Source organism: Columba livia, chromosome Z (assembly GCF_036013475.1).
Source record: "Columba livia isolate bColLiv1 breed racing homer chromosome Z, bColLiv1.pat.W.v2, whole genome shotgun sequence".
In the NCBI taxonomy this organism is placed as follows: domain Eukaryota; kingdom Metazoa; phylum Chordata; class Aves; order Columbiformes; family Columbidae; genus Columba; species Columba livia.
The window spans coordinates 23,551,526-23,577,453 of NC_088642.1; the positions used below are offsets into that span (position 1 = coordinate 23,551,526).

Here is a 25,928-nt window from a genome sequence, read left to right on the forward strand (position 1 = left end):
AGGCTGAGAGCAGAGCTGCTATTAAACATTTTTTTTAAAATTTTTGCATACAGCAAGCACTGTGCATTCCCAGCTCTTGATACAATTCTGAACATGGTTGGAGTATGCATTTTATTAGTGGTTTCTTTTTATGGCAAAAAAATCATGTGCTGTAACAAAATAACCTAAGTGGTACTTTTTTCTGTAATTCAATTTATGATGGAAATTTAAATTGAGCGTGCTTTTCTTTCAGTTATTCTCATATCTTAGATGAATAGAGAGCATTAAGAAGATAAAGTGAGGTAAGAGAAAGCATCAACCTACCTACTGCACAGATTCTGGACTTGCTAATATCCTATGAACAGAAACTTTGATGAAATCACAATATGTGTTAAAAGAGTGATTTAGTCCCTATAGAAGTTATCACCTAAGTTTCACATGGAACCAGTGAGCTTTCTAAAATACCCTTAAGCTTTCTGAAGTCACAACATAACGAGGGAAACATACATTTACCTGAACAACTCTCTATTGTATTTCCAAAAGACTAACATGTTCCTTTTAAAGCCTCCAATTTTTTTGTTACCGTCTAAACAAAATCAGTGGAGATTAATTGGAGAAAGATGTTATCTTATTGAAAAAATATGGATTTGTATTCCCTGTGCCTGGAGGCCAGTAACAAGTGGAGTACCACAGGATCAATACTTGCACATGTCCTGTCTAACATCTGTATCAATGACCTGGAGGAGGTAATACGCACTCTCATCAAGTTTGCAGTCAGCACCAAGCTGGATGGACCGGTCAATACGCCCAAGGACAGGGCTGTCTTCCAGCAAAACTGGAGGAATTAGTTGATAGGGATCATGTGAAATTCTGCCAGGACAAACGCAAAATCCTGCCTGTGGAAGAAAGAAGTCCATGCAGTGAAACAAGCTGAGAACTGACTGCGTGAGGAGCAGTCCTGCTGAGAAGGACATGGTGAACTTGATAGACAGTAAGCTGCCCTGTGCCCCAGCAGCAGTGAAGGCAAAAAGCATCATGGGCTGCATGAATTGGATCGTAGCTAGGACATCAAGAGAAGTTATTATCTCCTTCACTTGGCGGTCACGAATCAGCATATTGCCTACTGCACCCAGTTTTTCAACCCTCCCCACAATAGAGACTTTGCCAAATGGGAGTGCACCCAATGGAAAGCCACCAGGATGCTCAGGGGCTGGAGCATCACCCATCAGTGAGGGGAGCCTGAGGGATAGGGCTGCTTCAGCCTGGAGAAGAGAGGCTTTGGGGGCACCACAGGGCATCTTTCCCCTTGCTATTATAGAAGCTGGTCACTGAGAAGACAGAGCCAAGCTCTCCACAGCAGTACATGGTGGCAGGAAAGACAATGAGTATAAGTTGAAATAAGAAGTTCAGACTAGAGAAGAAAGGACACCTTTTTCCCCATGAGGACAGTGCAGCAGTGCAACAGCTTGCCCCAAGATGTTGCGCAGTCTCCACCCTAGAATTTTTTTAAATCCAACTGAGCAAAGCCCTAAGCAACAAAGTTTCACCCTGCATTGAGCAGGAGGTTGGAGTAGGGAGCTCCTGAGCTCCCTTCCAAGCTGAATTTTGCTGTAATTCTATGCTTATGTTAAACACAAAACACAGAAAATAGGTAAAGACAGCAATTCAAGCTGCAGGTAAGAATACAGAATATGAACAACATCTTGATTTAATTTCAATCTCCTGCAGTTTTTCATGCAGTTTTGAAAGATAAAACCTGCGTTTTTGTAATTTAATAGAAGTAGTTTTTCACTCAAGAGAAGCAAATCCATACACGCTTAAACTGCAAACTGTGTGGAATTTCAGACTACTTGGACTAGACCTCAGAGTCTCAGGGCTCATCTAAAAGCTCATCAGCAGAACATTATCAATTAAGAGTGCATTTTGCAATATTGTATTGGCTCAGCAACAAAAAAGTTACTTTATTTCCTTCCTTATTCTGCTGATAAACATTGCATTGTACGCTAACATAAGGAGAGAGCAAAACTAGATTCAGCCATCATTTCTTCTTCTGTGCCTGGTTCCAGAGCATCATGGTCAGAAAGGAGAGGACTTTTGATACGCTGTTTGCAATGGACTGAAGTAGGAACCACATGTACAGAGGGAAGAGTACATACATTAGCTGATATTGGTATTATTGGTTATTAAGTCAGGAAAAACAGTCAGAATTCAGGTATCTTTACTGAGTCTATGAACACCAGACTTGCTTTTCCAGGCCTTTTCAGGGGATTGGAGGGAATCTGGAAGAGTGATAATGCATTGGAAGTGAAAAAGGGAAGTGCATAGGCATACATGAAATCATACATAGTTTGAAAGGCAGATGCTTCCTAACAGATGTATAAAGAACATAATCAATTCCTATACTGTTAATGAGCGAAATTTAAGATTCATACTTCGTAAGATATCAAACTCAGATATTCTGAAGCTAGTTTCTGTTGATGATTAAAATACTGCCACAGACTAGCATCACAGAATAAGTGTATTACAATATTCCCTCAAATTCTCCAATTAAACTGAGTATACCCAATATATATATATATATAGAGAGAGAGAGAGACTTTTAATAAGAGAGAAATCAAAAGATCACTGCACACTGCATATTTATTATGCTATTTATTTGTATTACGGCAATGAAAAAAATTCAAAATTTTTATCCTACAGACACACAACACACCCACTCATGCTTTTGCAACTCTAAGGCTAGCTGCAGACTGTGTGGAGACTCAAAACCTAATGCAGGGGTGAAGCCTTAAAATAAAATAAATAAAATAAAATAAAATAAAATAAAATAAAATAAAATAAAATAAAATAAAATAAAATAAACTTAAATTACATTAATAACTTTTAAAAATTTATTTCTCTTGTCTTCCAAATTCAGAGAATCTATTTCACAAACTTTCAGCCCTCTCCTACCTCTGTACTGATGACCTTTACCCTTCCAAAGCTCCCCTTGCTATCCTGAGCCAGGACACCAGGGCAGCACCTACCTACGCTCTTCCGAGTCTCCTGTCTTCCCTGCCCCACCCAGACTCCCACAAGTTTTCTGACTGAAAGTTACTTTGGCTGCTTTTGCCTAGATATGACCTTCTCGGCAGAGAACTGGTTTTGACATTAATCCTCATGAAACTACACCAGCTGCCATATGAAGAAGTAAGAAACACATGTAGCATACACAAAGTCCAGGGAGGTATAAATTTGGGCTATACAGTAAATCTCCTGATTATTATTATATACACTTATTCATACATGTAAGAGGGAACAGTAAATATTTTTCCCTGGTTTATCTATGTGGCATTTTGGATGTTCAGTTCTCACTGCTACTTGGCCAAACCAAACCAGGTTGTAACAATATCAGATGTCATGATGTTACAGGAATGTTGTGTTAAACAAACACCCTAAACATATGTGGAGCTGGAATACAAGTCTTGCTCTCCTAACACAGTGCTCCAGCCACAGAACTACAGTCAGGGTCAGGTCTGTGAATGCAATTTCTAACCCAATGAGTTACTAATCATGCTTTGCCATAGCTTCAGTAGCAGAAGGTAGGAATGGGAGGCGTGAGGAACAACCACTGGTTTGGCAGCATAGGCACTCCCGGGAGATGTGGAGATGAATTCCCAAACCCACAGTAAGAAGTGAAACTTAATGTGCTTTGCATGTGTGTTAACAGAAATGCTATGGTATTGCTTGATACTGTTGAAAGAATATAGTGTTCTAGGTTTTTGTTTGTTTGGTTTGTTTGTTCGTTTGTTTGTTTTATGAGGAAAAGGCAGGTGATGGTTCTGGTGTAGGAATAAGAAAGATGCATCTGTGTGTCCTCAGTTTAAAATCTCAGTGACACTTCCGGCAGGTAGTTATTGACATGTCATATTTCAATTCCCTAAAGCAAATCAAAAATTAATGAGGTCACATCTGATGGTCTGTCTTGCGCCAGCTACATGTTTTTACCCCCCACCCAGCTTTGGTCTGGCACTCATGGGAGTGGGCAGAGAGACAGCCTGGAGTGACAGCCAGGCTGAGGACTGACCACTTGCTGTTCACAGGTCAGTCTTTGAGGCACACCAGCTCCCTGAAGCCAAGCAGCACCCAGTCATACAGCTCCTGGTGCAAGAACAAGGGAAGGGCAGCAGCAATCCCAGCAGCAAAAGGTGGCAGAACTGCATAGTACCTTACCACTGTAACTCAACAACTTCCATGTGGTGGCACCAGCATTCGTGTTCATTGAAACACAGCAAGGAACTCAGGTGAGCTACAGCTCTTTTCTATTCTGGGTTAATTTTGTAGGGGGCTCTGCATCAATGGCTTACCAAAATAGTTTACCAAATTATTGCAAAACTCTTGCAACGCTGGCTTGTATGGCTCTGGTCCCACCTCTGTTATACAAGGAAGCCAGATGCTGAGCCAGCATGGGGGTGGGGGACCGAGGGCTGCTGCAAGGGCCTTAAAGATCATAATGTCACTGTTGAAGTCAGCTTCGCTCATGTGGGTCTGCCTCTGGTACTTTGTCAATGTAAATAATGCCTAAATAAAGTGATGGCATTATGCTCATTTTGACTGTTTTCTTTCCTAAGGTATTTTTCAAAAGATAAATCTGTAGTATTGTAAAAAAAAGTTCAAGCAGCTGTTCTCTTTTCCTGTGGCTCATGTCTACACTCACTTCACTTAGGCCTTCGTGTGCTCTGACACACACCAGCTCCGGAAAGGTGCCCATCATTGCACTTTCAGCCGTTCAAACCCACTTCGTTGCTACTTGGCAGCCGCCCATGTGGCACATTGACACCCAGTTCTCCCTAAAATCTCACTCACCGCCTTCCTGAGAACAAGCCCGGGCGCCAGCCCTGCCCTTACCGGCACACGCCGGGGCACGAAGCCTGGGCTCCCGCCTCCCACCAGCGATGTCCGCGGGGCCGGGGTAACTCTGCGGCGCAGCTCCCTCGCACCGCAGAGCGGAGCTGGCTTCCTGGGGGGCAGCTCTCCCCCCGGCAGAGCGATGCGCTGCAGTAGCCGCCGCCTTCCCCTAGACGGAGCTCGGCGGTACAGTGAAAGTGACAGGCACCGGCAGGGCTTCGGGGCGGCCGGACAGCCAGCCGCGCTCCCGGGGACGCGCCACCCCGCCTCGCCAGACATGTTCTCCCGGACCACCGCCTGCCCCCATCCCTGACCCCCGCTCCCCGCGGCCGGCGGACAGCCAGCTGCAGCGGGGCGCGGCGGCCATGGGAAGAGGAGGAGGAGGACGAGGAGGAAGCGGCGGCGGCCGCTGAGCGCCCAGCGCCCCGGCGGGCAGGGCGGGCGCGGAGAGGGCTGTGGGGCGGCAGCGAACGACGTGAGTGCGAGTGCTGCTGGTGCTGCTGGTGCTGCCGCCGCCGCCGCCGCCGGGGGGAGCGGAGGTGGGGAGGGTGTGCGGGGAGGGGCGGCGGGCTGCGCTCCCCGCCGTCCCCCGCCCCGGCCTGACCGCTCCGCCCCTCGGGAGGGGTGCGGGTTCAGCCCCGCGCCCCGTCGCCCTCGGTCGGCACCGTCGGTAGTTGCCGCCTCAGAAGTTGGGGCCGGCCCCGGGTGGAGGGAGCGCGATGCCCGGCGGTGCCGCCGCCGCGGCGGCCGCTCGCTGAGGCGCTCCCATGGTGCCAGCACCCGCCGCGGGGGCTGCGCCCGCCGCCGCCCGCCGAAACTTGGGGGAAGTTTCTGAGCGAGTCGGTGAGTACCGGGTGGCGCGCCGGCCACGTCCTGCATGCGGCGGGCCCGGCGCGGTTTCCTCGCCCCCAGCCCTGGGTCCGGCTCCTCTCGGGCTTCGCATGCGGATGGCGGGGGTTTGTGAGCAGCCCCCGCGGCCCCGGTCGGTGTCGGAGCCCTCCGGGAGCCGGGGCTCCCAGCGTGTCCCGCTGACGGGGCAGCGCGGCCCCGGGCCGCGGGCGTCAGCTCCCGCCGTGGCCGCGGAGCCGCTGGGACGGCTAGCGTGGGGGCCAAGAGTTTTGTGACTCTGCTTGCTGTGGTTGACGGAGGAGTATGACAGGGAAGGGAAACATGGCTGTGGAGGTCTGGAGAAATAATATTCTTCAGATGAACCTTGTTTTCTGTGTGGACTGGGATTTAAAAAGCAGAGCAAGAACGGTATGTGAACTGTCAGCGTCTCAGTCTTTCCTTCTGTAATGGACCTAGTTGGAGTGTCGCTTTTGTGTGGTTTATTCGAGTTTATACAATCCTCCCACCCATTTTAAATTCTTTTTTACGCTATCGATAATTTATTGCATTTGCTAGTGTGTGGTCTGCTGTTGAGTATTGCACGGGGTAAAAAAACTGGAGAGAATAAGTTTAAAAACAAATACTGCAAATACTCTTAGCAAAAGTATACAAAACAGTGTATTATTGCAAGAATAACTAGTGTTTTCTCACAGCAACGTCTTCAGTGATACTTCTTGCAGACTCTCATGGGGCTAATTCTAGAAATCAAGTGTGTGGATGTGCTTTAGTTACTCATCTTTTCAGTAGTGTATGTGAGGTTTAGAATCTAGTGTATTACTAACTTACTCTATTCTGTCTAGGCTTCACTTTCCTCCTCGTGTAGCAACTACAAAAGACACACACCTGGTCAGCTTTCTGTTCATGGTTAAATCAGAAATAAGAATGAAACAATTAAAAAACTGTAGCCAAGTGCTTGAGTTGGACCCCTTTTACAAATGCTTCAAGCAAGTGTTTACTAGTAAGAAAAACTGAAGTTATTTACCAGGTAAAGAGATGCTTAACTTAAATCTGAAAGACTCTTAGGTATAGGATAGACTTGGCTGCTCACATCAGTGATGAAAATGTAGTTTGGAATAGAATCAATATAAGGAGATTTGGTAAGATGTGTTTAAATACCAGCATTTATTTAGAAGATGCTATTTTAAATATAGAGATTAGAGTAGATTGCAATTGAGATGTTTTGTGGTGCAGAGTGATAAATGTAAGTATTACTGGAGGTTATTCAAACAGCTTGAAGTGTTTAAATAGGAATGTGTTGCCTTTCATCTCCACCACATCTCAGTCTTGCATTACTAGAATTGCTACTTGCCGTGTTAATTCAGGACATCAGCATGTTTTAATACTTATAAGGGATTGACAAATAAGACAGCTTGAAATGGTTCTGCGGAGTTGTTTCTAGAATTGTCAGTAAATGGTAGTGGTACTTTTATTAATGATGTGAAAATAACTGCTAAAACTTGCTCTGATGTATAGAGAAGTCATAGACAGCCCCTGAATATTTTGGAGTCAAGTTCTCCAAGTATGGTCAAGCATTATTTTTATTACCATGGGCTTTTTCATTGTCTCCTGGTGTTGATGTATCTGCACAGCACATAGCAGCACCATGCTCATATATAAACTTGGGGGCTCTGTATAAGTGTTATTTTCTGTAGGACCATGCAGCGCAGCAGCTCCTACAGAGCCCTGGGGTGTCTGTGCCGTGCTGACATGTATGGAGCTCAATTCTGTATGTTTTTCCTGACTGAGGTAGCATGCACTACTGCGTGTGATCTATTGTGCCAGTTTCCACTAGCAAAAACTAAAGTAAATTTTGGATGGCAATTGCCCTGTTTCTGGGCTTCATACCTTTCTTTTCCAGGCTGGGCAAGAATAATATATATTGGTCCTTTCTGTCTGTATAACTTCTGCTCACAGAGTCTTTTTCCCTTGATCATACATACATTTCTGGTAATGTGTATATAAAATAGGCGTAGGCCTTGCTCCTATCAAATGAAGCTTTATTTTGCCGCAGAAATTGGTTTTTATCAAAGCTAGTATTTCTCTTGTGCTATTAAGGGGAACATCAAGCTGAATAAATATACCATTGTATATCTTATTTGAAATACCAAATTTCTATGGACAAAATAGAAGCTGTGAATGTTTGTTATTGAGAAAGCAGCACGGGCAAAGATACTTCGTTGGGTTTTTTTTGTTTTTTTTTTTTTTTTTCTGATTAAAAAAAAAAGTTTTATTCAGACACAACAGCACTTGCATCCAGCCCAGCTGAAGCTCTTGCAATTTCACATAGGTGTTGAAACATTGAAACATTTTCAGATCATTGCAAATAAATAAATATTATAGGAATAACAAGAAGAGGGGATAAAATGGGTGCAGAAAGGCAAGGATACCAGCAGTGCAATAATGAGTCTACGAAGTTCACATGGGAGTCCCTAAATGACGTGATTGCTAGAGGGTTGGGTTCCTTTTAACTAGAAGGGTCTTCCTTATTTTTTCACTACATGTTAATCAGATGGAAAGATGAATCTTTGGTGCAGTGGAGCAGGGATGGTGATTCTGGGAGGAAGGTGGTGTGAGGAAACAGGCAGAGGGGCAGTGGGGCTGCCACCAGAGTCATGGTGAAGGGCTGACGCAACGCGATACTGGCTCGGCAGGAGTAGATTTATGGCAGGACTTGAAGGAACACTTTGTGCTCAAATTGTTTATCACAAGGTACATCTTTCTGAATCCTGAGGGTTTTTTTGTGTGGTGGGTGTTTATTTACAGCATTTTAATTTGTGAGAGATGTAGTAAGCATCCTCTTACCAAAGAGCTGGTTCTCAATGTATGAGAAACAATTTTTCCTAATAAACTGTAAAGGCTATTTCCTCACAGAACTGGATGTTTTCCATATCACATTTACTGCAGACTGTGAAATGAAAATGCGTTAAAGTGTCATATTTTATTGACCTTTAGAAATCAAGTATTCTTTGAAGAGGAAGTCATCACTAGAAACTGTTGTTGTAAATAAGTTAATATAAACTTCAGAAATGCTTCACATTATCACGGTGTTTTGCAATAGGATGGGACTTAATGTCTTACCTAAACAAGGTAATGTTACTGTTTGCTGAGCATTTCGAAGGTACAGTGTTGTAGGGATGTAAAAGATGGCTAAAATTATTATTACTGAAGGAATAACTACTGGAAAATATACTTGTTCAGTGTTCTGCTCAGAGCAGTAATGGTCATTGATGTGTGAGATACTTATATTAAATGTGTGGATGCATGTGCACAGGCACTAGTTCGGAGTAGCCTTTCAGGTGTAAGGTTGTCCCACTTCATTTATTGTCCATGTAGTCAGTAGCAGGAAGATTATAGCAGTAATCAAGCATTTATGAGCTTTAAAACTCCAGCTGTCGTGCAATTGATACTTGTCATACTGAACATATTTATGTTAGTCTTCTTACTTCCCAAAAATCCACCAACTACAATGCTGCAATCCATATCTTCTAAATCAGTTTTATGACTCTGAGTTATTAAAGATACTTGTGTTTGTAGCTAAACAGTCTGCAACGTAGCTTTTCATCCAGCTGTATGTCCAGACTGGTGGTTATGTTGTGTGGGAGGGATCCACTGCATGGGATTGTGGTCACAGGGGGAAGGTGATACAGAGCTGCATGGAGAACACTAGAGATGTGGTAGAGACAACGAACTCTGTGTGGGGAACTCGGGTGGTAGGGTATGGAGCTCTGCAAAATTTAGGAGAAAACTTTAACCACTTTGCATTAGAGAGTAAACACAGAGCTCATTCTTCTGGCATGGAAGGAGTTATGCTTTCCCATCTCTCCTTTTCTGTAGCCATTCAGAGAGACACAGCTTTAGGGTATGGTACTGCTAGACCTGCTAGATCTGTGCATCACACACACGTTACCATGTAGGGTAGGTATGTAATGTGGGAAACTGAACTCAGAATGTGCAAAGAGAAGGTGATTCACAAGCTTTACACTCCTTGAGGCAGAAGATTTCTGTTGCTAATCACTTAATGAGCTTAATGCTTCTAATCTGAGAGCAAAGATGATATATGAAGGCGTAAGCAGGAATTGTAAGTTGTGTTTGGGTACCTTTCACAGCATCTGGACATCAAGCCTGGTGAGCTGTGCTTACACTGGGGCTTAGGTCTTCCATGTCGAGTCCCCATATACTAGAGCCATGCTTGCTGCAGTGAGTTGGTTTCCAGCAGGCAGTGGGAAATCCTGTGCTATTTTCCTGGTTCTGTGTGCAGTTTTTGACCTATCCACATACGTAACTGAAGCACATGCAGACAAAACTCTTCAGACTTGACTTGTGCTTGTTCCAAGCAGTGCCAGCCTGCTGGTCCAGTATGTGCAGATGAGCTGTTTTTGTTCTTGTCTGCAACGTTGATTGATAGGATCAGAAGAGGGTGTGCAAGACAGCACGTCAAGCTTTTGAGCATGATTTTTGACCTTTGGAGAGCAGCGGTGAGTCTTCAGGTCTGCTGGTGCTGCATGGTGGTAACAAACACTGCACGGGAGGGACGCTTGTTACGTGATACGGTCGCTGCTGGCCCCTGTACGGCGGCCAGTTCTGGCGCAGGACAGCGTGTGCGGCACGGAGGGACTGCAGCCTCCCCTCTGCCTCCTGCCCAGGAAGGCTATTTTTGTGGAACCGTATGATTAGCTCTGGTATCTTCCATCTTCCAGCACTAAGGTGTGTTTAACAAGAGTGACTGTATCAGTACAGAAACAGTTTCAGAAAAAGCACTTGCTTTTGTAAGGCAGCCTGCGCCTAATTACTGCTGGTTCTTAGTTAAGTATTTTGCTTGAATAGCTAATTTCCCTGAAATAATAGGTAGCATTGAGACTACTAATTTATTTTGTTGAGTCCACACCCACAATGACATGTAATTTATCCACCACAAGGCACACACAAGTGTGTTAACTTCAGTGGATGCTGACTGATCTTTCTTAAGGCTTTGGCTGACCACAGGGTCACCAGCTGGTGACATTAAGGAAAGATGGCATTCACCTGTTTAAGTGGTGTGAGAGGCCTGCCTAACTTGCGATGGAACAAGGAGGAGAGCAAGAGTATTTGCATGAAGATACTTGAAACATTATTGATTTTTTTTTTTTTTCAGGCTTATTTTGTATAACTGTATAGAACCTGTATCCGACATACGAGGGAGATAAACAATACACTGTGCACTTGTATCTTTGATACAGCTTGTGACATAGATGAATGCACATAATGCCATGACGGAAAAAGTAATGCTGTTTACTGTTGTGCCTATGCATTTGTTGTAGCCTGTTATGTTACTTTTTTTCCAATTATAAAAAAAATAATGTTTTGTTAAAGTAACCAAAATATTGTGAAAATCATTGTAAGTTCCTTTTCCTCTCCTGTTTTTCTACTGGAGGCTGAGTGTTCTCTCTGTAAGAGCTTAAGGGAGCTTTATGGATCCAGTGGGAATAAAAAGTCTGCCCATCAAAAAGAAGCAGCACAGGTTTTAGGAAAAGAGACTCTCCTCCTGATTTTCGTGCTGTGCATTGATTGTTCACATTGACACTAAACAGCGTAAGAAAAACCTTCATACAGAAGTTTCTGCAGTCATACTCCTGTTTTGAATGCTAAGGTGTGAATTTCAGATATAATTAATTTTTGAAGACTTGTGGCCTATCATTTTCATGTTATTTCAGGCCTAAGGAACCTGAAAGCCTGGTTAACCAGAGGAGATCTCAGAGTAGAAGAGGGAAGAAGTTTTACACAGTGGGTGAACATGTTCTACAGGTGTTTCAGTTTGCTAAGATATGCAGAAAATGGAAGGAGGTTGTATGGTGTGAGGGGTCAAAAGCCAGGGACTGCATAGAGACTGTGGATAATTTCTGAAACAAAACTGAATAGGTGTAAGTAGAAAGCCTAGGACATGAAAGCCCAGGGAGTTGTTGAATGATATTGGAAGGACTGAAGTTAGAGCCTGAATTACTTGGTTGTACTATCTTAAGATGAAAACTGGACATTACGTGACCAAATAATTTAAAAGGCATGTTTAAGTGTAACAATTTGCTTCAGAATGTTTGAGATGGCTATACTGAAACACAGTTTAAAAAAAAACCCTCAAGATTATTTAAAAATTCAACTGTAACTAATTTTGCAAGAGGTTTGCATTGCTGTGCTTTCCAAATGATGTGTTGGTTACAGTATTTTGTAGGAGCCTGTTAGTGCAGCAGCTCTTAACAAAACACAGGGAAAGGAAAGATGGTATTTTTGCATCAAGCAACTGATGTCTTTCACCAGCTCATTTTTTATGGGAGTACTTGGTACACATACTGTTTGTTTATATTGCAGACTTCATTTTATTTACCAATGCTGAAGTGTGAAAAAATGTAAGGTGTCAATAAAAACGACAGGCACCATTTGTTGGGGCTGAAACAGAAGAGGTGTCTCTCACTGGTTATTAATTTGTCTGGATTTTTTAAACTGAATTTAAAAGGTTCTTGCCAAGAAGCCTGACCTGAGAAGATGCTGTGGCTTGGTAATCCTGTTCATATGAAGCAAAAGTGTGCTGTCATGGGCTAAAGAATCATCCTTCCCACCCCCTACATATGAGACACCTGCACTGACCGGGTATCTTGAAAATTGCCACTAGAAGCACGTTCATTCCTGTTCAGATGGACAGATGTTGTAGATCAGCGACATTCGCTGTGGCTTAGGAATTTCTTATGTTTCTATTACCATATGCATAAACATGATTTATGTTGTCTTTTTTTATAGGTGCTGTAGGTTGGAACCTTGTACAACCCACCAAAGTGACATTCATTAGAATGATAGTCTTATTCTGGGGGAAAATTACGTGAGCTAGGCTTGCAGAGAAGGGAAACAGTAAAAGACACATGGGGAGGGAGAAACACTTTTAAACTCTGCTGTGTCGGTGTCAATATTGGACATGAGATAGAAGGTGGCAGCAGACTGCTTGCAGAGACTTCTGTAGGAGGTTTTCTGATTTTCTTCTGTTTATAAGCAGTTGTATTAGGTAACTGACAAAGCCAGATACTGGAATGCTGATTACTGGACATATAGTCAAGTTTCAGCACATCTTTAGCAGATCGATCTGTAAAGGAGAAAAATGCATCCAGATTATTTAACTGTGTGTTTCTTTATTTATACAATCCATGTTGAGCTTCATGTTATCATTGTATTTAATAGATGAAGCAAAATTACCTCCTTCAATTTTTTCTAGTTCTTCTGACTGAAAGTTGGCTTTTTAGTTTTGGGTGGGATTTTCTGAATTGCAATGCTTAGACAAAGTAGGGAAGGACTGAGAGGAGGCTTTTTCACAGGATGAATGAGCCATCTTTATGTCTTGCTATATCATTGTGCTTTGGCAGGATTTCTCTGGTGGGCAGCAGCAAAACCACATGTTTGTGGTGTTGCTTCATGTCCTAGTTGAGTGCTGTTTTTCAGATGCTCTGTTTGCTTCCCACCTTAACAATACAGATAGGTGCTTTTAAAAAACATTATTAAAATTCCTGTTCAGAAGCAGCACCGTTGTTCACAAGCTGTGGCTTGTGGAGCAATTCCAGACGAGGCAGGTGGAAGCCAGCTTGGGGAAGGTGCTGAGCTGTGCTCAGCCAAATAAGGTGGCAGCTGGGGCTTCAATGGCCAGTTCAGCAGCAGGTGTACCATCCACCCTCCCTCCCGTCTCTCCAAATTTGTGCTAATGTATGTGAATTCAGCAGTCAGTTTCCTGTGATACCAGTACGGGAGAAGCAGCTGATGATAAAGCCCATGTTAAGAGAGTAGCGGTGCAGAAAGTGGTGGAGGTGTGGCAGCGGTGGAGGTGGGAACTTGCTAAAGGAGAACAGCGGGAAGCCTGAACAAGCAGCTGTGTTTGTTATGGCAGTTACTGGACAGAAATAAGACGTCTTCTGGAGTGAGATGAATGTTAATCTGCATTTTGTTCTGTTGGTGCAGTTTGTAGCGCAGCTGGCTGTCAGTCATTTGTAGGTGCTATAATCACACAAACAATACTGAAGGAATTCAGGTGTTTGAAAAGCAACAACAGAAAAGCATGAAAAGCACATTGAACAGGCTGTCATTGATTCTTTACCTTGCATAATCTTTATGGGATGCATTAAGGGACTAAGGTGTGAAAAGCGTACAGTATTCCTATCACTGTAAATCAAGGATGGAGGGTAGGTAACTTCTAAGTGAACAGCACAGACTTTTTTGGATGTTCTATATTATAGATAGCTCTGGCTTTGGGCCTTGACTTTTGACACCTGCTGCTTTTACCATTTATTCTTTTGTCTTTGTCTTAGCAGAGCACTCTGGTTAGTACAGAAAAGGACCGATGCCTTTTATTATATTGCTTTATCATTTGAAACAGTAAAACCAAAGAGAACATTCATACTCCCTCAACTTTTTCTTTGCAGACCCGTGCGTGTCTGGTGGTTGAGGAATGATGCTTTCAAAACGGTCCTGGTAACTCATTTCTGAGGAGTGACATGGGATCTTTCTGGCCTTATAACTAGGGAACTTTCTGCAGGTAGCATTACAAACTTGGAATGTATTTTAAGTGGTGTTAGTATTTCTGGCCATCGTTTGGCTCAAATGGATATTAAATGCTGGCTGCTGCTCTTCTCCTTGTTACCAGCAAGTCGCTGTGTAGAACACAGTCATTTAACTTTAATAAATGTTGAAATGGTAAGGAAGTGCCACGTGGACCATTAGGAATAAATGTAATGGGATCGAGAAGACCTACAATAATATTGTCTTATCTTCAGCTGTTAATACAGTTGGGCACTGAGAAGTTGTGAAGGAAATTCAAAACAATCTCTCCAAGTTTTGCCAAGATTACTCAGAGGAATCACTTGTTGCCAGATGCTGATGTTGAATGAGAGAGAAGAGCAGTCACCACTGGGGGGATTAGTTTTCTGAAATTACTCCAAGTCAATTTTCAGTCCAGTTGTCCTAGGGGTTTATCAATACTCTTTGGACTACCTCAGAGTTTGAATGGCAAGCAAGCAGGCAGAAATTGTATTCATGAGGAAAACTGTTTTTCACCTTTCCTGTTAGCTCTGGGAATGCATACAATGTCTTTTATTTGGGAGTTTCATGTAGCTGTGGAAAAGGGATTGTAGCATAGGTTGTAGGGTTGGAGTGAAAGACTGGTTTGCATTTCTGAAACAATAGCTCCTGGAAGAGAGGTGCAGCTCCTGGCTCGGAGCGGGGCCATGTCCCTGGCCATGACTGCAGGGCAGGCTCTGCTGTGAGCTCGGGAGGACCTCGACCAGACATGAACCTGCAGAGCCCGTGTTCACAGCACTGGTTTGCAAACCATGGCGGCACCGTTACAGTGGTTCTGGTATTTTCTTTTACTCTTTTTTTCCTTAGAACAGGGGAATACTCAGTGAGTGCTTGACTGTTGTTTTGAATGTATTGTGCTCTTAGTTTTCATGCAGTATTGGAATTAGTAATAAGCCAGGTCCTGCTCCTGTTTCACAGATAATGTGTCCAACCCAAGAGACCACGGAACCTGCAAACAGACTATTCTTTTTCTTTGAGACATCCTCTTTGGTGGCAGCATGAGCTGAAAGGTCTACATCAATTAAAGATTCATGGCTAAGTATGAAGTCAGGCTATTAAGGTTATCTGACTACTAATCAGACCCCCTTGAGAAGTTCATTAATAAAGAAGTGAAAATCCAGCACTGTGTGGACTAAATGTATGTAATTGCTTCAACGGTAAGTGCTGCTGGGAGGAATCTAGCATCCTTTCTGGAGTCTGGTTTGTTCATTATTGTGTGACCCAGTTGGCAGCAAGCCTGTCTTGTGAGGCACAGGACGATAATATCCTGCACAGCTACTTTGCTAAGTAATTGAAATACAGTGCCAAAATTTTTTGGGACCGATGTGTATTGGACAATCAATTTCTCGCAAGCTGCATAATTAAAAGAACAACTTTTTTCTGTTGTAAAACTTCCCTGCATTGTTTATCAGCAAGCTGAGCCTGAGGAATGCTGCTTCTGATAAGATTCAAGGCAGTTTCTAGTCGAGGTGTCAATAAGCACCTGCTGTCCTTCACTAGCAAATCTACTTATTCTGAAGTTTTCTGTGCTGTACTAGAAATCTAGGCATTTGCTCAAAATTCAGTATACTTTCAGAAAATTCAGATTGTGGTGTCAAATTTATTTAGAAGTTCTTTTCATAAATCCAGAAGCAGCTTAACTAAACACCACTGCTGGGTATCCTCTTAAATAATATTTATTTCGAACTCTGATGTCTGCCACATGATGACCTATCTGCTGGAAACAAGCATTCTTCACCAATCTCAGGATGACTAGAAGCCCTTTCTTTAGCAAAACTAGGAAATCTGGCAGTTCCTGGGTGCAAACCAGTCTCTCCAAGGGTGCTGAGGGAGCTGACGGAGGTGATCACTAAGCCACTTTGTATTATCTATCAGCAATCTTGGCTAACTGGGTTGGTCCTAGTTGACTGGAACGTGGCTAACGTGACACCCATCTATGAAAAGAGCCAGAAGGAGGATCCAAGGAACTACAGACCTGTCAGTCTGACCTCGGTGCCAGGGGAGACCAGATCATCCTGAGTGACAGCACCCGGCACATACAAGACAACCAGGTGATCAGGCCCAGGCAGCATGGGTTTATGAAAGGCAGGTCCTGGTGGACCAACCTGATCTCCTTCTACGACAAGGTGACCCGTCTAGTAGGTGAGGGAAAGGCTGTGAATATTATGTACTTAGACTTCAGCAAAGCTTTTGACAACGTATTCCACAGCATTCTGCTGGAGAAACTGGCAGCTCATGGCCTGGATGGGTGTACTCTGTGATGGATAAAGAAGTGGCTGGAGGGCCGGGCCCAACCAGTTGTGGCGAATGGAGTGAAATTCAGTTGGTGGCTGGTCACGCGTGGTGTTCCCCAGGGCTCAGGATCGGGGGCCACTTCTGTTTTATCTCTTTATCAATGATCTGGATGAGGAGACTGAGTGCACTCTTAGTAAGTCTGCAGATGACACCGATTTGGGTTGGGAGTGTTGATCTGCTCAGGAGCAGGAAGGCCATACAGAGGGGTCTGGACTGGCTGGATCATTGGTCTGAGGCCAACTGTGTGAGGTTCAACAAGGCCAAGTGCCGGGTCATGCACTTGGATCACAACAACCCCTGGCAGCACTATAGGCTTGGGGGAGAGGGATCTGGGGGTGTTGATTGACAGTGTTTGAACAAGAGTGTGCCAAAGTGACCAAAAAGGCCAAAAGCATCTTGCCTTGTGTCAGGAATAGAGTGGCCAGCAGGACCAGAGAAGTGATTGTGCTACTGTACTTGATGCTGGTGAGGCCACATCTCAAAGCCTGTGTTCAGTTTTGGGCCCCTCACCGTAAGAAGGACATTGAGGTGCTGGAGAGAGTGTGGAGGAGGGTGATGAAGCTGCTGAGGGGTCTGGAGCGCCAGTCCGAGGAGGAGCGGCTGAGGGAACTGGGGCTGTTCAGCCTGGAGAAAAGGAGGCTGAGGGGAAACCTGATCGCTGTCTACAGCTACCTGAAAGGAGGCTGTAGCATGGAAGGTGTTGGTCTCTTCTCCCAAGTAGCAAGTGATAGGACAAGAGGAAATGGCCTCAAGTTGTGCCAGGGAGGTTCAGATTGGATTTCTGGAAAAAATTCTTCACAGAAGGGGTTGTCAGGCATTGGAACAGGCTGCCCAGGGAAGCGGTGGAGTCACCATCTCTGGAGGTGTTTAAAAGGCTTTTGGATGAGGTTCTTAGGGACATGGTTTAGTGCTAGATTTAGGTTATGGTTGGACTCTATGATATAGAGGGTCTCTTCCAACCAAAGTGATTCTATGATTCTTTGTGGAGACTTACCTGCAGGCCCTCTGATATGCTGGTTCTTCCTCTGCAAAGTTAATGTAGGCACCTGGCATGGTTAGTCTTATCTTCATTCCTTCCTTTGGACTTCTCTGTTGCCTGAACTCTGTCTGAAAAGTAGATTGGCACATGTTCTGTTATTTTTCAAATTAGTCATGCCAGCTATGCATAGAAGAGCTGAAGCAAAACCATTCCATATCCAGCGTTAACTGTTTTATTTTCCAGACTAAAAACTGAATACTTGCAGCTCACATGTCATTATATGCCTGTCATTCCTAATTGGTTCCTGGTGTGTTCCTGGATGTTTTGTAGATGGGAAAATATATTTGATTTTTTTTTTTAAACACACAGCTGAAATGCCTTCATAACAAGGGTAACAAAAAAAAAAAAAGAAAAGTAAACTGTGAGATGGAAAACTTTAGGGAGAAATATACACGTGGACATATTAACTTGTTCCTTCCAAAAGAGTAGCTTGCTTTGTGTCTTATTATCAGCAAGCATTTTGTCCTGAAGGAATGAGTCTGTTATATTTCATGAGTGGAAATTAGTCATCAGGCATATTTGGTTATTTTCAGAGCATTTAAGTGTGTGATTTTTCCCCGCAGGTATTCAATATGCGGCATGTTTTACCAAAGGAAAATGTGGTGTTTGCACACCAGGTTTTATATACACAGTTCATAAATGCACATAGAAACAGATTTACAGTTCTGACACTTGAGGTATGCTACCAGCAAGTACAATAACTCTCCTGAGGTTAGTGGTAAATCGAAACTGCATCTGTGAAAAACAAAAGCAAAGGAAAAACAAGCAAACAAAAAAAACCAGTAGTTTCCCAGCTGACATTCCTTTTACTTCTTGGGATTTTATTGTCTCTTGACCATCAGTTGACCACTTGACTATCCTGACAATGTGCTGGAGTATCAGAAGGCTGTTATCTCCCAAAAGAGATGTGGTTCTTGAATCTGGAAGTAAATCTGCAGTCACCGCAATTAAGAGTGACACATCTTTCTAGAGCATGGGTCAATACACAGGCTGCTTAGGATAGATTCAGATGTGAAATACATCCAAGAGTTGTGGTCAGAAATAAAAAGGCAAATGTATTCCATGTAAGATTGCTTAATTAGGGAGGCTCTCATTTCTCTGCCTCAGGGGCCGCGGTGTGCGCCATGGTGTAGGGTGCCCTGGCTGCATCCCTGGTCAGGAGCGGGTTTTCGCTGGGCCGATGCACCTTGTCCTGCAGCTGCCTGGCAGCAGGAGAGATTGGGAGCCCAGGAAGGCCTAGTCAGCTCCTCTTGGCAGCAGCCCATGGCTGGGTTGGTTTTGACAAGGAACGGAGCTGCTCCCTTACGAGGTGCTGCCCACCTTGTCGCAAGGCTGAAGACAGAGGCGGCCTTGGGGCAGCTGGAGCCTCAGGCAAGGGGGGGCATTTGGGTCTGCTCTCCATCACCTGAAAGCTGGCTCACGTTCATCTTCTGACCCAAAGGCTCATGTATCCAAGGGTAAGGGTTCTGAGAGCTCTACAGCCGGGGCCTTACAGTCTGAGACAAACCCTAGTCAGGAAGGGGTGGGTAGGATTTAGCGGTGGCAGCAGATAGGAAACATGACCTAATGGTGGCTGGTCTGTCAGGGCGATCGTGTGAGTTTGTTAAAAGTTCCTGAAGAGTGCTCACATGATATAATATTAAGTATCTGCACTAGATACCTGAATTATTTGCCTTCTGCAAAGACTCTACTGGCTATGATAAGACCTTAATTCAGCCACCTCAGTTTAATGCCTGCTCTTCAGTGGTATGTCCAGAATTTCCCTGGTATGTGACATCTGCTGTGATAAATAGGAGCAAAGACTCTTGCCTCAGGTGACAATAATTTGTTACTAATATAGTGTCACAGCCATAGTTTGCAATTCAGTCATCTCTGCTAGACAAATATGAAGACACCAGCCCTGCAGAACTGGCAAGTAGCATTCAGGAATGGCAGGATAATTTATGGTGCTGAACAAAACAAATACAGTCACAGGCGGCTGCGCTGTGTACTGATTACTTGTGCTTTTAATGTGTTTTTTTTTTTTGTTGGCCATATGCCTGCTGAAATCTGACACTCCCCAATGTTAGTAGTCTCTTTGTGCCTTGCTGAAATAGGTGTAGGAAAATATTTTTCCGAAATCTGGGTGTTTAAGGGAATTTTGGGTACAGCCCAATGAGTTATGACAGTGAAGGAATACTTCAATATTTAAAGACAGTCAGTTTTTTCTCTGCAATGAAGTAGATAAGTTTTCATTTATAAACTTGCCTCTGACTGGTTAAAATAAAATTGTAATTTTTCTGGAAAAACAAACATGACACTACTGATGATGATACCATGGTAGGCACTGAGTGTACACCCTCCCTGTCCTAGAAGAGTTTGTAGGGGGGATAGGAAAGCTGTCACCCCTGGTGTGGATGTGACATCGAAGCCCTCAGCACCACCAAGTGAGTTCCACAGGGTCTGCAGCACTACATGGTTGTTTTGCTTTTCTTGATTACCTATCTGGAAAGTTATTAAAGAAAACCTTCTTTGCCATGATGGTGCAAAACTACTGTCTAAGCTGTTACTTATTACTTACATTGGTCAGTGGTAGAATATGATACTCTGACATCTAATCTTGTAATAAAGAAATGAGAAAACTGTCTTGAATCATGGGAAATCCATGTGTAATCACTCTTTTGCTGGATGGGGGAGTGGGCTTTGATGGTTGGTTTTTGTTTAAACACTGCCTAAAATAAATGTGTGTTAGAAGAAGCTTCAGACTGAAAAATGGTTTCGTCAAACACACAAAATCTGCCTTTATTTCCAGGTTAGGGGTGGGCATAACAAGTTTTGCTGTGGATCTGGACAGATCCTACTGCTGTGTTAGTGTGACATTGGTGCTCTGCTGCTGGCACTGTCCTCTGTCAGAGCAAATGCTCAAAGTCCTGTTTGGTTTGTGGTCAGTAAAATCCTGGCAGTGTTTTTTTCATGGATTAAGGTGATAACTGTGGTGGCCAAACTAAGCTTCTGACAGTATAGTTTCCCCTTTGGCCATAACTGCTACTTATAAAACTTTGCCCATGTGGCTCCTGAGCTGGCAGGCTGGTTTTCTTCAGCAAGAGGGTGAGCCCTTCGAAGAGCTTTTGCTCTCCCTGAGGTTTATTGCAAAATGGAAATGTTCCCTTTGTCTCTGGCATGAACTCAGGTTTGTAAACTTTGTTAACCAAAGAAATACTGAGTTCATATTCCAAAGTACTTGGAATCTGGTTGTTGACTTTTGGGTACACAGGGCTGTTGCTCTCACTCAGCACAGTTCTGCTCTTAAGCTTCCGAATGATCCCTGTACACATTTTCTTGTTTATTCCCTTTTCTGTCAGAGGGCTTGTTCCTGGAAAATCGAACGTGAGCACAGTTTCCAAATTGTGCTGAGGGTGATTGTTCTCTTTTGCGGTGAGAGCACTTGGTGGGACAGATAGTGGACATTTTGCACGTTACTGATTTTTTTTTAGCTCTACAGATGGGAATATTTGAGTTACCAGAGACAATGAATGGATGGGGTGCATACCTAGAGAGGGAGATTGGCAGGTAGGATGTGAGTGTGGGGTTCAGCCTGGAGTTTCTGCCGGTAGGGCAAGTGGGAAGGGGTGGTAGCTGGGAGGGGCTATGGCAGGCAGTACTTGCCAGTAGTCATCTCCTGACCTTCACCCACTCTCCTTGGCACAGCTTACCCCCCATCTTCCAGGCTGTCTCCTTCCCTTCGACATCACAGCTTCTTTCTTCCTTTAAAGTTGACCTTGGCTGCGCGTGTGACGAAAGGTGAGCTCCCATTGAACAGCCTGCTGCTTTGTCTTGGCTGGAGTCCCAGGCCAGGTGCTGCATTATCTTAATCTTTTAATTGTTATTTTTCTTGGCTTTGAGGGGATGGGAAGGACAGAAGGCAATGCCAGATTATAAGGACTGGTTTACAGAGGCTTTGAAGGTAGAGCTGCTCAGTGTTGAGGAATAATGTGTTTTCTTTGTACACCATTAATCAATTTGCATTCCATTTTCACTGTGACAGCTCAGATATAATTACTGTGCACTGTGGGCTACTTAGATGAGCACTGTATATTCAAGTGAACTTTTTAACCTGCTAAATGAATCACGTGGAGAAAGTTAATGCTATTTATATTTAATTAAACATGTGCAAACCAGGCAGGAGGGAAGAGCATACACAAAAGCAATGTTATCCTTTATGTTCAAGCTCATCAAGGGAAGCCTGGTATCTTTGAGAGGTGATTAGTATGAGCTTCTGCTACAGCTAGTTGACTGTGATAAAGGGGTTGATTTTTAGAAAGGACACTGTCATCTTGAATATAGTGAAGTTAGGTGATGTCAAAAAGTGCCTTATTGGGGCTAAAGCCTGCCTTTTCTGGTTGGTTCTGCTGCTTGTTTCTTGATAATGTCACTTTCAGGGGGCTACAATGTGGGGGCTGAAAAGAAGTGAATGTATATGGCAAGGTTCTTTCTTGCCATTTTACTGCCTGTATACTTCCATGTCTCTTTAGCACCTTGCCAAAGTTTTGATCTTACACATGGTGCTATAAAATGCCTGAAAGCATTTCATTTTTAAAGAAGTGCAGTATGCCTCCCTTGCTTTTAGTGAAAGTTTATAGCCTACTCTGTTGCCTACAGAATTTTGCAAATGTGAATCCTAAAGGTTGGAGCCCCAGAAGAAATAAGAAAGCTCATTTTTAAGCACAGTTTTAAGCCAGCCTCCTGAGTGTTGAATGCCTGTGGTAAGCTTGGCAAGTCACATAACTTCTTAATACAGCTCTGTTCACTGTCCTTGGTGTACAAATGCCTCAGCTACTTAAAGAGAGAAGAAACAGGATCTTTCTCAACCTGGGAGCAAACTGTTTTAGAGATACACATGTTGTACATTAGTTGCTCTCTCCATGTGGACACTACTGTGGTGCCCATCCTGCAGTGAGATTTCTCAGCACAAACTGCTGTTAAAATCATGGGTGCAGGTGGGGAAGGTGTGCATCTCTCTGAAAAGGGCTTGTTTCACGTCTGGGCAGTGCTGGCATGTTTTAGTGTGGAAATATTGGACAGCCTGTTTCAAGTACAGGGAAAGGACAGGAAGTTCTTAGTAGTAAAACTACGGTGTGGGACTGAGTCATACTTGTTTATACATAAAAAACGAGTTTTCATGTTAAAATAAGCAGCAGTTATGTTTGCTTGCTGGAATTCTCTCAGTTAAGTTGTTACTTCAGGATAAAGTTTATGCTCCTTATTAATAAGACGTTACCAAAACCTTACCAAAGTACAGGAATTTCAGAGCATTTCAGAGTTAAGCTGCTTTTTAAAATGAAGAAATCATTCTGCCTCTGTTGTTTTTACTGTTTCTTTAAGCAACAGTCAGACCATCCAACTTTCAATACTATTTAACATTGGGAGAGGTACGAACACAGAGCTGGAAAACAATTTTGCCCTTTGCAGTTTCTAGGTGCTTCAGAGTTGTGAAAAATGGTCTCTGTTAAAAAGAGAGACAACTGTGTTTAACTGATTGCAGTGGAGGGGTTTTTTTCTTCTTTAATTGTAGTACCTAAGATGTTTTCCACCTCAAGGAGACTGATATATAATTGTCTGCATGTTTTTTCCATGCCTTAATGCAAATGCCAACAGTGTTCCAGGGCCATCTCACAGGGAATGGTGCCATTTATCTCCTTGTCACCTATGTTATAGCACCCAGAAGCAAATGCTTCATGTCCCAATTACCCTAAATAGGAGTTTGGATCCTTACTATGCAGACCATCAGCATTGGTAGCTCATAGGCTCCTTTTGTGGTTTTGAGTGATGTTTCTGTAACTCGTGTGCTTTGTAATCATCAAAATATCACAAGACAACCTTTGAGAAAGTGCAGCTGACTTAACTGCATTTCTGATGTTTGTATCTACTGGAAGAGGGATTTGAAAAAGGGAGGACAACGAGTTATTGAGAAAGAGAAAAATTACTCTTGAGAAGTATTTGTCCTGTTTTCTTTCCCATGTTTGGCTATTGCCATTCTAAACTGTGGAGTGATCAATGCCTGTCTGAATAGTATTGAGGATGTGAGAGAGCTCTCAGAAGGTGAAATATTTTGCAATTTTTAAACCTCCTTCCTTTGCTACATTTAAAGTTGTAAGTTTTAAAACATGCTAAAAGTTGACCAAGTTTAGTAACTGTGGAGGATGTTTGTCTTGCTTACACTGATACCTTATTTAAGATACTATGTCTTTTTTAAGGATGGAAAAAAAAAATGAACAAGCAGTGCTTTGTCTCATTGCTGAAACTGCTGACATGAATGTTTATATCCCACACTAGATGGGGAAGATGAACTCCCTCGGAATATTGGAGTTGCTCTGCATTAAGAAATGTGTGCGCTGCACTTAATGAAGGAGCACTTAGCCTTGCTAACATCGCTCTGGAGCAATATGAAGGTTCTTTTAACACACAAGTGGATTCCCAGAACTCTTGCTTTGTAAATAAGATCTGTTCCCAGCAAGTCCTAATTGATAATGGCAGTTAATGTAATACCTGCCGGCTAGGCCTGGCCTTTACTAAAAGAGTTCTTTGAAACTTATTTATTGATTGCTGCAATCGGTTTGGTTTAAAAAAAGAGAAATAACCCAAACAACCAACATTAATTTGGCCTCAGTTTTCTGTTTTCTTTTTTTATTTAATTCATGGAATGAGTGAGATTAAAGTCTCAAAACCCTTGTCTTCCTTTGTATTTGTGAAGCAAGCGGTGTTTTTGATTTTACATGTGGTCATGCCTCCAGGAATTACAGTTATATGGCTATTAAATAAATGTAATTTTCTGTCCAGAAATAGACACACAGAATTTGTCTAACTCTCTGTATCATCAGTTCTCTGTAAAATAATTATAGTTTGTTTACCTGTGCAGGATTCGGGCCTAGTTGCAAGGCTGAGATGGCATTCTCCTCTTGTTATTCTCAGAGTCGTTAGTACTTTATATTTGCTCAGTGCTGTACGGACATCAAGTAATGAACCCTTGTCCCATGGTACAGACCTTTGCCAGCTCTGCTGCTGTCTACAGAAGGGATTGGAGTTTTGCTTTGATCCTTCCTAGCTTTAGTATTCCCTTAGAAGTCAGAGGTTTGGTTTGATTGCTGTTCTCAGAGAATGGATAATGTTAGACATAAATCATCCAGCGATGTCATTGACCTTGTGTTTTTCTGTTCCCTGTCTCCCTTTGCTTAAGTTTCAGTGGTTGGACTCTTAGCGCTGAATTACTTAATGGTTGGAAAGTAATCAGCTTTTGAAGTGATGCTTCTTTTTGTTTTTCCTTTGTGTATTTTTACTTCAAAAGTGATATAGTTATCAATTTACGTGACTTGCACTAGGCACTGTACAAATGTTCTGTGCAACTTAAGACTTGTTGCAAATGACCTGAAACATGGTAGTGCCTGAAAGAATGTGTGGGGAAACATTTTTTAATTCTTAGTAAATATTTAATCAATAAATAATTATTTTTCTCTCTTGATTGCCAAGTATTGTTTGCTTTGTGCTTCTGATTGCATTTTAGTCTCATTTTTAGAATGTATGGCACAGTTTTATCTAGTACTACACCAACAAGGGAGACAAATACACTGTGGAAAAATAGAAAAAATAGCTGTGCAATTTAGCAGGAGATCTTAGCTGGGGTAACTTAAGTTTAAGTAACTGTTGTAGTGAACTAGATTCAGATTTTATTGTGTCTCTTTAAAAAGGAGCCATTAGTGCTGCCTTGCAGGCTCATTTGTGCCCTTACTCATTCTGCACGTGCACAGTTGTACTCTAAATCTTTTGTTACAAATTTATCAGTGATTTGGAATAATCTGTCAGTCCTGGATCTGAAATGGACACAGGATTAGAGTGGTTCAAGTTTATAGTTCAACACGCACTTTGAAAATGACTAATCCAACCAATGGAGAGATGTTGTGATTCTAAATGTTCTGAGGGACGAGGAGTGCAATAAAATAATTCAGCCAGCAGCAGGTCCATTAAAAATTAAACATCAGTATAGTTTTGTCCTGGCATGTATAGTCATAAAACCAGCAGAACAAATTACACAACGTACTTTTATTTTACCATTACTCTTTACAAATAATAGCCATTATTAAGCATTTCTTTCCCAGTTGTTTTTACAGGCAAATATATTAGTCTGCAATATATTTGGTGAGAAATGTGATTAATAAAAAATCCCCTCCTTTGTGGATGAGTACATCAAATGTAATAGAAAATGATAAATGTTCTGCAGTTCTTTTGA

At 42.9% G+C, this 25,928-nt stretch overlaps 1 protein-coding gene across 9 annotated transcripts in view; it reads left to right on the plus strand.

The window, feature by feature from the left end:
• The window catches only part of GHR (growth hormone receptor), a 157,140-nt gene that overhangs the window by 27,152 nt on the left and 104,060 nt on the right, over positions 1-25,928 (plus strand). The window contains 2 exon segments of one of the 9 annotated variants that reach the window (NM_001282815.1): positions 21,140-21,217; positions 21,421-21,502. The exons of 1 other annotated variant lie outside the window; for it this stretch is intronic. The gene's annotated coding sequence lies outside the window, so the exon portion shown is untranslated. 9 annotated transcript variants of the gene reach the window in all.